The sequence below is a fragment of the Podarcis bocagei genome (genome assembly GCF_964188305.1).
Source record: "Podarcis bocagei genome assembly, chromosome: 2".
Taxonomy (NCBI): Eukaryota; Metazoa; Chordata; class Lepidosauria; order Squamata; family Lacertidae; genus Podarcis; species Podarcis bocagei.
The window spans coordinates 60650437-60660803 of NC_138126.1; positions in this window are offsets into that span (position 1 = coordinate 60650437).

Here is a 10367-nt window from a genome sequence, read left to right on the forward strand (position 1 = left end):
GATGGACTTTGTCTCCCTGGCAGTATCCCAACACCCATAAGAGGCATCTAGTAGGAAGCAAGCAGGAAACATTATGCTGGACTAGACAAGCCTTTGGCAGGACCATTATTACCAGTTACCATGTGCCACTGAGGGTTGGAGGCACTCCACATTGGCACCACTTCATGTCCCCTGCTTTTTAGAGCGACTGTATTGTGCTCTTTGCAGAAGCATATTTAGGGGAGAGCGACTGGTTTGGTTGTACTGGTCATGGATTCTCAGGGCACTGAAATGAGTGATTTAGAATGGAGCATAAGAGGTGGGGGGGATAATTAATTTTGGCATCACTCAGGAAGCCATTGAAATTTGAGACTCACAAATCTGCCACTGCTTTTTGCCTAGTTAGGTGCCTTATGCAAACCAAATCAGCCCCATGGAACAGTCTTCTAATAATGCATGAAAATTATTTCAGCTTACCACATCATTGACTGAGAAAAGCAGGCAGAGAATTATTTGTTAATTGGTGCTGCCTTAAAACATATATTGTTGCCCAAGTTTTTGCATGGAGCAAAAGAAATACTCCACTGAGCTGCTGCAATATTGTCATTTTATTGCTATTTGCTGCATCTTAGGTGATGTTTTAGCTATTTAAAATTTTATTGTATGGTTTTATAGTGTGCAACTCAGTGGATGTCAGGATATAAACTGAAGAGGTGAATGAACTAATAGTGAACAGTAGTATTCCATAGATCATTTATTTCAATGTTCCTCCTGTGCTTAACAGCAATCAATACAGATGACTTGTGGCTGTAGCTTTTCCTGTCACTAAGGCTCCATTTCTGCAGATTAGGCTGTTGCTAACATAAGGTGTTGGGAAGAAAGAAAGGGGTGGCAACCTTTTATTTTGTACCAGCTGCGGCAATGTTTTTGGTCTTGAGGCAGGGAAATGTCACATACCAGTAAGCTTGGCTGGCTGTGGGCATGATCAAAACATGCAGGGTCTGAGCTGACAGACAGACACACACATACATACTTTATGCAGAGCAAAGTACTGTATCACATTGTGCAACATTTGCTGTCAATGATTCCAATCAGTTCTCAGTTTGGCTTCCATTTTTTTAATGCATTTATCATCTGGATTTTTATAAATCTGCTCCGCTCTCTATACAAGCTTGCTTTGAAATAAGTTCTACTGAGGTCAGCTATGCTTATTCCAAGGTAAATATGCTTTGGGTATTTGGAGAGTTTTATGAATGCTGTTCCCACTGGTTTTATTATGCTTGCCTTTTTAGCTCAGGCAGTGGTGTGTGTGCAGCACCCGAAGACGTAGCTGTTATGAGAGACTGAACTTACCCAATTTTTCTTCATCATCATTATTATTAATCCTCACCATAGTTATGAGCAAAGATCCATTTGGAAAACTTTGTTCAGGCAGAGGAATATCTGAAGCCAGTATGTGCAGCATTCCACACACTTCTGCTACTTACATCAAGGGAAGCAGCACCTTTATTCATAGCAAAATAGACCTACAATGGAAAATGTCTGTATTCTAGGTCCAAGTTAATTCAGTCCTGTCAGTGCCTCAGATTTCCATTGACTAACAGGAAATATTTCCAAAGCACACCATACTTTCAAGAGTTCTTAATTTTACATGGTATTTTGGATTTAGTTTTACTGATACATTACGGTGAACCACAGAGCGGGATTCAACTAAACAGTTGGGCTAGCAGAAACTGTCCCACTAGCACAGGGCTTGGCAAACTATGGCCCAGGGGCCGGATGTGGCCCACCAGGCTCGTAAATGCGGCCCATGGACCCTGCCACCCACTCAGTCAGTCCCTGCTGTGCTAAACTGGCGCGGTGTGGCGTTTCCTTGAAAAGAAGCCGCGGATGCCTCACCACGCGGGGACTGACTTCCGCAATGCTGCACGGCTTCGGATTAGCTGCGCTGAGGTAAACTCAGTGTGGGCATGGACGGACTACATGGAATTGGCGGAAATGACTGGCAGAATCCGAGACCAGGGAGAAGAGTCGGTGGAAGAAGATTGGAAGAAATTTAAAGACTATTTACAGAAATATTGCAAAATTAATGAATGTTAGAATGGTGTTTGATTGAAGTTAAGTGGTTTCTAGCTGTAATGGTATAAAAGAATATGGAAAAATTGGGTTTTTAATAGGTAAAAATTTAATGTTACAATATATTAAGATTAAAGATCAGGATAATAAGGAGGGAAAGGAATTGCTGAACTAATAAATTGAACTGGAATACAAAAAAGGGAGGTATGAGGAGGTCCAGGAAACAAGTAAATGAAAGATAAGTGACGGAAAGATGGAATTATTTTTAACTGTTTTTTTATTTTGTATTTTTTCTTTTTTCTTTTTCATTATGTAATACTGTGAAAACTTTAATAAATATTTATTTAAAAAAACCAGTGTGGGCATGGACGGAGAAGCTGGCGGTGGGTGGTGGGTCTGGGCTGTGCCATGAGCATCGTGATAGGCGTGTCATTGGCCTTCAGCCAGAGCTTGGTCTGCCTGCTGGCCCCGCGCCTGGTGCATGGCTCAGAGCTGCTGGTGGTGGCGCACTCACCGGCCTCGCTGGAGCAACTGGAGAGCAAGCTGCATGCCACCTGACCGGCGCTCCGTGTGCGCGGCTTGCCTACCGATCTGGCCTCAGACAATGGGCCGCAGCGCATGGCACACACCACCTGGGAGCTCTGCAGGAACGGGCCGATGGAATGGCTGCTGCTTGTCAAGAATGCCAGTGAGCGGGCGGCACCGAGACATGCTCCTGAGCATGTGCAGAGTGCATTCCTCCTCCAGGTCTGGAGGCAGCTGTGGGACCGGCTTGCAGGGTATTTATATTTTTCTAAATATAGTCCACCCCTCCCCAAGGTCTGAGGGACAGTGGACCGGCCCCCTGCTGAAAACGTTTGCTGACCCCTGGAAAAGGGCTTTTCCACCTCTGTTCCCCCTGCATGCCTCCAAGTTGATGGGTTTTTGGTTTGGGGAGAACCTCCAGAGCATCACGCAGGAGCAGGAGAGGGGAGATCATGCCATATAACAAGTAGCATATAACTTGCGTTGACCAAACAATCATAATCCTTTATTTTCTGCTCTTTGCTTCCATGCACAGGTCCCTGGGCAGCTCAGGAAGGACCAAAAGTTAGAGAGGGTACAGAATCTGGTTAAAGAGTCACAAGTCACTTCCCCTGCCCAAGACACTGGAAAGCTGATAGGCCAATGGCCTTCTTATGCTTTTACCCCAAGTATTTTGTCTGGCATTCCCAACCTCTTTTATGCCAGGTTGGATAACTGCCAATAACAGGTACGTTAGGATCAGTTCTGACACTGAAAATGAGTGGACCGTGTGCTCAAAGACATCCTGCTCTTTCTAAGAGTATTTCCAGCCTCATCTTGGAGTCTTGGTTGACCACAAACTTGACATGAGCCAACAGTGTGACGCAGCAGCTAAAAAAGCCAATGCAATTCTGGGCTGCATCAATAGGAGTATAGCATCTAGATCAAGGGAAGTAATAGTGCCACTGTATTCTGCTCTGGTCAGACCTCACCTGGAGTACTGTGTCCAGTTCTGGGCACCACAGTTCAAGAAGGACACTGACAAACTGGAACGTGTCCAGAGGAGGGCAACCAAAATGGTCAAAGGCCTGGAAACGATGCCTTATGAGGAACGGCTAAGGGAGCTGGGCATGTTTAGCCTGGAGAAGAGGAGGTTAAGGGGTGATATGATAGCCATGTTCAAATATATAAAAGGATGTCACATAGAGGAGGGAGAAAGGTTGTTTTCTGCTGCTCCAGAGAAGCGGACACGGAGCAATGGATCCAAACTACAAGAAGGAAGATTCCACCTAAACATTAGGAAGAACTTCCTGACAGTAAGAGCTGTTTGACAGTGGAATTTGCTGCCAAGGAGTGTGGTGGAGTCTCCTACTTTGGAGGTCTTTAAGCAGAGGCTTGACAACCATATGTCAGGAGTGCTCTGATGGTGTTTCCTGCTTGGCAGGGGGTTGGACTCGATGGCCCTTGTGGTCTATTCCAACTCTATTATTCTATGATTCTATGATTCTATCTGCAGGCCCAGCCCAAGACATTTTGGCAACTGAGGCGAACCCCAAAATGCCCCCCCCAACAAGGAAGAAGGGGTGAATGAAGATCTACATTGGGAACAAGGCAGGGCATAAAGATTGCACATCAGGAGCTGCTACCCTTGCGGATTCTACTGCCTGAGGCGGTTGCCTCAGTTTGCCTCACGCGTGGGCCGGTCCTGCTCATGTGAGCCACTTGGTAGAGTCTGCAAGGCTGAAGCCCATCTGCCCTGCTCTGCAAGGACTCTCTTGCGCTTTCCAGCTAGTACATTCCAGCCTATTTTCCATAATGCCTTCTTTTGGGGACTCCCTGTATCCTGGCCTCAGCCCCTCATGAAGGGGGGCTGATGATCTTCAGCGTGAGATGTTTTCGTTGAGACTAGCAGAGCAGGAAAAACATGCTGGTAAAAACCATCCCGAAGTTGGGTTTTTTAGAAGGCCACCTATTCTAGCGACAAAGAAACACCATCTACATTCAACAGTGTTTTCACTGTCCTTTGCAACCCAGGGCAGATTGTTTTTCCTCTCCTCTGTGGGAACCTCCTCTCCTGCACATGATTTATGGGCTTCGATTTATGATATTTGCTTTAATGTGTTACTTATTCCATCTGCTGGTATTGTTTGCTAGATGGGAATCTTCCTGTCTCTTCCAGTTCTGTTGAGAGTGGTGGCCTGATTTAGCTACATGAAAGCAACTCTGTCACAGCAAGACAAAGTAGGAATGGATCCAGCTCCCTGCCAGGGACTGAGAGCTGCCTGACACAGGCTCTGCAGAGATGGGTTGCCCAATACTAAACCCCGCAATCCATAGCAGAGAATTTGCTCACTATTATGCTAATTTGGTTATGTGATCCTCCCCTGCTCCCCACCTAAAAAGATAGGTATGTTGTGGATCAGGCGATGAAAACGCTTATCTCTGCTTAATAGGGTTGTGTTAATCAGCACAGGGAGAAATTAATCCTGTATGCAGTAAAAGGCTCTCTTGTTGGTTTTTGCTCTGCATTTTTCTGGGCTGTAGACTGGCACTGAAAACAGGCTCCAGACAAGTTAAAAAGAGAAACATCCAGCTAATAACATGGTATTTTCAGTTAGGTTCTGGGAAAACAACATGGAGCCCAGAGGATGGCCATTGATTTTATTTTCATACTTGTGAAATACTGAAAGTATTTTGGAACGTAGATAGTGAATAACCAGGAGCAAGTATTTCTTATTTGTTTCATTCTTGTGCCATTCTATAACATATGTGGCAAGTTTTCTTGTCATCCTATTAGAATATGATATTAAAATGATTTAATTACAAAGTAATACATAAAAGCAACACAAATACAACAAAAAATAAATCACCCAGGTATTGCAAACTTGAAACAGAAGCCCAGATTTGACTAATCCAGGCAGAAGGCAACACAAGGGCTCCCTCTAGTGCAATGGGGCTTTTCTTCTCCTCTTCTTGTCCCCACCCAATCAACTGTAGGGAATCAGGCAAGATTCCAGAATTTTGTATGGGGGGGGGGGATGAATGATCAGAAGAGCACAACACTGAAATCTTTCCAGTGAGTCCCAGACTACGTAGGCTATGCACATAAGGTATATGGGAGCCATTATTCATCACCATTTTGTCCCCAGTGCTATTGAATATGAATCTGAAACTGCTGAGAACTATCACCAGGAAATTTGGACTGAGGTGTCACCAATAAGCGAATGACACCCAGCTCTATCTCGCTCTTCTGTCTGAATCAGGAGAGGTGATCAAAGTGCTAAACTGGTGCATGGAGGCAGTGAGAGGCCGGATGTGGGTCAATAAAGAAGACGCATCTCTTTACCCCAACCTTTGACAGTTAAGCTGTTTTGATTTAGGGAGCTGTTCCTTCCCTAAGAGGTGTGTCGAGCTCTTACTGTTTTATGGGACCTATCTCTTTTGTTGAATTTAACCTGTTCTTGTCCATTCGAAATGTTTTTACTCATGACATATGCACCAGACTATGCTGTAATTGTCGGGATCAGATAGATGTGCTCTAGTAGCCCTTGAACTCTTAGAATAAAACACTTAATTCTGAAAAACAAGTTCCAGACATGATCCTTCATCTCAAATTACGCTCTACCTGGAAATACCTGAGATGGCCACAGCCAGAGATGATGTCTGTGAGTCAAGTCTTGTGATGTTGAGGTGGAAGAGCATTTTGCCTGGTGGCTCTGACTCCAGAATATGAACCCAGTTCCCCTGCTTGCCAAATATGGGAGTGGGAGTGGTTTCCCCCTATAACCTGACTCATGCCTCTAGGGAGTTTCTTTGCTTTCCCCTTGTGGCTTGGGAAAGTGGCTTGCTGACATCATTTGGTTCCCAGTCTGTGCCTCTGGTTTCAAGAAGTCCAAAGCCTTCTTTCATATTGCCTCGCGCTACTAAACAGAGCTGGACTGTGCATTCACAATTTTAGCGATAAGAAACATGTTATAAGAAGGATAGAATAGAGTTACAAATAGATGTATGTCACCATAACCCTAATTCCAGAGAAGTATGAAGGCATTTCTTTCACAGCACAAACGCTCTCCTGTTTACACACACACGGCAAATCACTTAATTGTCCAAGGACAGTTCCCTTTATAACTTACAGACTTTTATATCACTGCATTTCATTTAGAAGCACAAACTTCCTTGATTTCCTTGACAGTTTCATTACAGGCCTGCCTTTATTTCCATTTGAGTCAAAAACAAAGATATGCAAAAGGGGGAAAGATCAACCCCGATATATTTAATGGATGGTTAAGGCAGGGGTGGTAGCCATCTTCATAAATAATGGCTCCATAAGAAAACATAATCTTTGTTAAGGATGAAGCTTCCGTTATCAGCAACTCAGCGTTCATGCAGCTTCCTTGACTTGCAACCTGATCCTGTGTATGTCTAATTGGAGGCAAATGCCACTGACTACAAGAGGGTTCAAGTCCACTGTGTATGCAGGGAAGGACTGCAGTCTTCGTAAGCTAAGTAACTCACATTTCTTGAAACTTCCCACTGTGATACTCAAGACATGATTTTGCAGGAAGGGACTGAAGCTCTGCAGTAATCGCTTGTAAATTGGTTTGGAGACAGCTATGCAGATTCTGAACGGCAGCATTTCCAGTGAGAAGGAAAAAGCTTTCTGATGTCGGGCCCAATGATTTCCTCCATGAAATAAATGCATAATCAATGTCCCTTAGACAGAGTTCAGATGCATTAGATGTAATACCTATAGGATCAGGGCTAGCAAAAGTGTGTTTATTTGTGACACTTGTGAGCTGTTCTTTAACAATTGTTTATAAATGGTTTGTAGCCTAAAACATGGCAGCAACAAAAATGCATTCTGTGGGTCAGTAAAACAGATCAAAACAGTACTTCATCCGCTCTCAGTTTCATTTAACAAAGGTACTGCTCTCAAAAGCATGGTGGAATAAAAATGTTTGCACCTGCTTATCCTGGGGAAGGAAGAAATGAGGCCAAATTAGGGTATTTCACAACCCGGGGGCAACCATTGAAAAGGTCCTGCTCCTCCACGTTATGAATATTTGACAGTGGTACCTCAGGTTACAAAAGCTTCAGGTTACAGACGCTTCAGGTTACAGACGCTTCAGGTTACAGACTCCGCTAACCTCGGGTTAAGAACTTTGCTTCAGGATGAGAACAGAAATTGCGTGGTGGTGGTGGGAGGCCCCATTAGCTAAAGTGGTACCTTAGGTGAAGAACAGTTTCAGGTTAAGAATGGACCTCCAGAACGAATTAAGTTCTTAACCCAAGGTACCACTGTATCGGTACCTTCAGAAGAGTCCACTGGGAGATCTTAAAACCGAATGGGAAAAACCACAGTCTGACCAGGTGTCATTGGATGCCAATTCCCATCAGTCCCAGCCAGCACAGCCGCTAGGGATGAGATTCTCCTCTTCTGAAACAATATTCAGTTAGAGATCTTCCAACTTTGTTCTAATAACAGATAGTCCTTCCCATTTTAATACTTGAATTTTAAATGCTATATGTGTTGCATTTCAGGCACAGTAAAAAGGCGCTGTCCACAAGTACAACCAAGCTTCCTGAGCTTCCTGCCCAGCGTAAGAGAAGCAGTGCTTCAGATCTGCATTAAGAGCCCTGTCAGGGAGTAATATAGACAGAATCCTTTTAGAAACCCACACAATAACTGTGAGAGGCCCAGATTCCACATCAGGGTTCAACCAACTTAAAGTAAGTAAGAGTTTTGTACTGGAATAACAGATTCTCTAGGAAGCTCTCCTACAGCAACCAGTTTTTGCAAACACAAACTCATCACGTAGAAATTGCCACAGAAGTCTCTAGAATAGAAAATGTTCTCCGACTTCCTTTTCTGAGAGACTTAAATTTCTATAACTGAGGAGGGGTGTGTATCAAGAGAGGTTCATGGCTCTCAAACTTATATAGATGTGCAAGTCTATTTTCTCTTTATTCAAATGCTGCTCTGCTTCTGAACATCTTGTGTTTGGCAGTCCTGCTATATTATGACGTCAGGAAACGCTGCTGAGTTGAAGGGAGCACAGCTGCAGATGCTGCTTCTGCTGCTAAGGCAGCAAGCATCCCCGAGCCAGCCCTAGTAGTAGGCAGAGTGATATGACAGCAGCTAGATGATGGGGGTGGGCAGCAGCTGCTGTCCCCGGAGCCCTGAGCTATTGGAAGGTAGCGCTGTGTGCACCATGCACCTGCACCTGCGAAACTAGCCTGCTGCCCTCAGGTGTGCTGGAGGACACTATCCTGTGGCCAGTGTTGCAGTAAGATTGAGCTGCCAATCAAGACAGCTTTTGCATGTAGAAGAGGAGAGCACCACCTTAGCCTTCACTCCAGTGGCCCTGGTGATATGCCTTGCCCTACGTCCGTAATTTCCCAGACATATCCGGAATACTGCAGTTGGAAGCGGTAAAGAGAAAACAACAAACACTCAACAATTTTTCTGTCCGGATTTTCACTGTTTGAAATATGGCAACCCTATTTCGTCAGGCTACCTATGCATCACAGTTCTTAAATCCAAACAGACAGGATCTCTTATTATATTCCCCAGTCACTTGCAAATTTGAAAGCTCCAGTCTTTAAAATGTCATGTTTCCCACTGATTTCGCTCTTTCCCAAGACTCTTCTTCCATACTCCCCTTTACTGTCCTCCTCTCCGAGTTTTGAGTCAGGGATCAACGGTCTCATCTGTGACTAGTGGCCTGTGTAATTGCTGGAATTAACGCTACCTCCCCCTGCACTAGATGGTGGCCCTGGCTTTGTGCTTTGTCTTACAGAGAATTACGAGTGGCTCCAAGCAAGGGAAACAGCTGTGACCTATACCTCTGTTACAACAGACAGCTGGTCACAACCTGTTTCTTGACATGCGTTTGCGTTGCATAAATGTTTAGCGGCAAAGGTCTGCTGCTGTCTGGAGCTATTATAAACAGAGTTGAATGTTGGCTTCCTTCTTGCCTTGCTACTTGGATTCAAGGGAAATGCTGTAAAACCTCTTTTGAGTGGTCTAACTATGCCTAGAACTAATCGCACTTGCTCACCCAGACCAGCTATCTCTTGGACAGACCCATTTAGTGATTGGGATTGTCACCCCAACGTACACTGTGCTCCTGCTCCAAAAGCCAGATATCCGTGAAGCATGCCTCTGTCTGAGCAGCACCATTTCCAAAGGGCAGTGGCTGAACTTAGTAAGGATGCAGCAGAGGGCAGGAACAGATTTGTCTGCAGACCATGTTGTTTCAGGTCCTTTAAGATATCTGCAGCTTTTAGAAAGGGAATTTCTCCTGGTCACTAGCTGAGCATGCTTAATGGCAAATATATATATATATATATTTTAATTCAAGCTTAATGTCCATCAGCTTCTGATTTCTTTGTGGGAACATTCATCCACGATGAACATTCATCTTTATTTAGTTGTATAGAATTCATATACATCTTCCTGTTAAGCATTTCTTCATCCCACACTTCTCAGTTTCCTCTTCACTTTCCTAACCAGAAAAAGTCAGGGATTTTTAAAATAGAAGTGGATACATGGGCGTAGCCAGGATTTTTGTTGGGGGGGCAGGCCTCTTGTTAAGGGGGGGGGCAGAACTTTAGTTAGCTATGTATTTTTATAGATTTTTATTGATTTAGGGGGGAAGATGCCCCTCCCTGCACCCCCACCTTGGCTATGCCCATGAGTGGATATGTTGTATGGGGGGGGCAGAGGGTTTCAATCTACTAATTTCCCAAACCTAAATTTAAGGTATCCGCTTGAATCCCTCCCACAAAATACTGACCATCTGGAG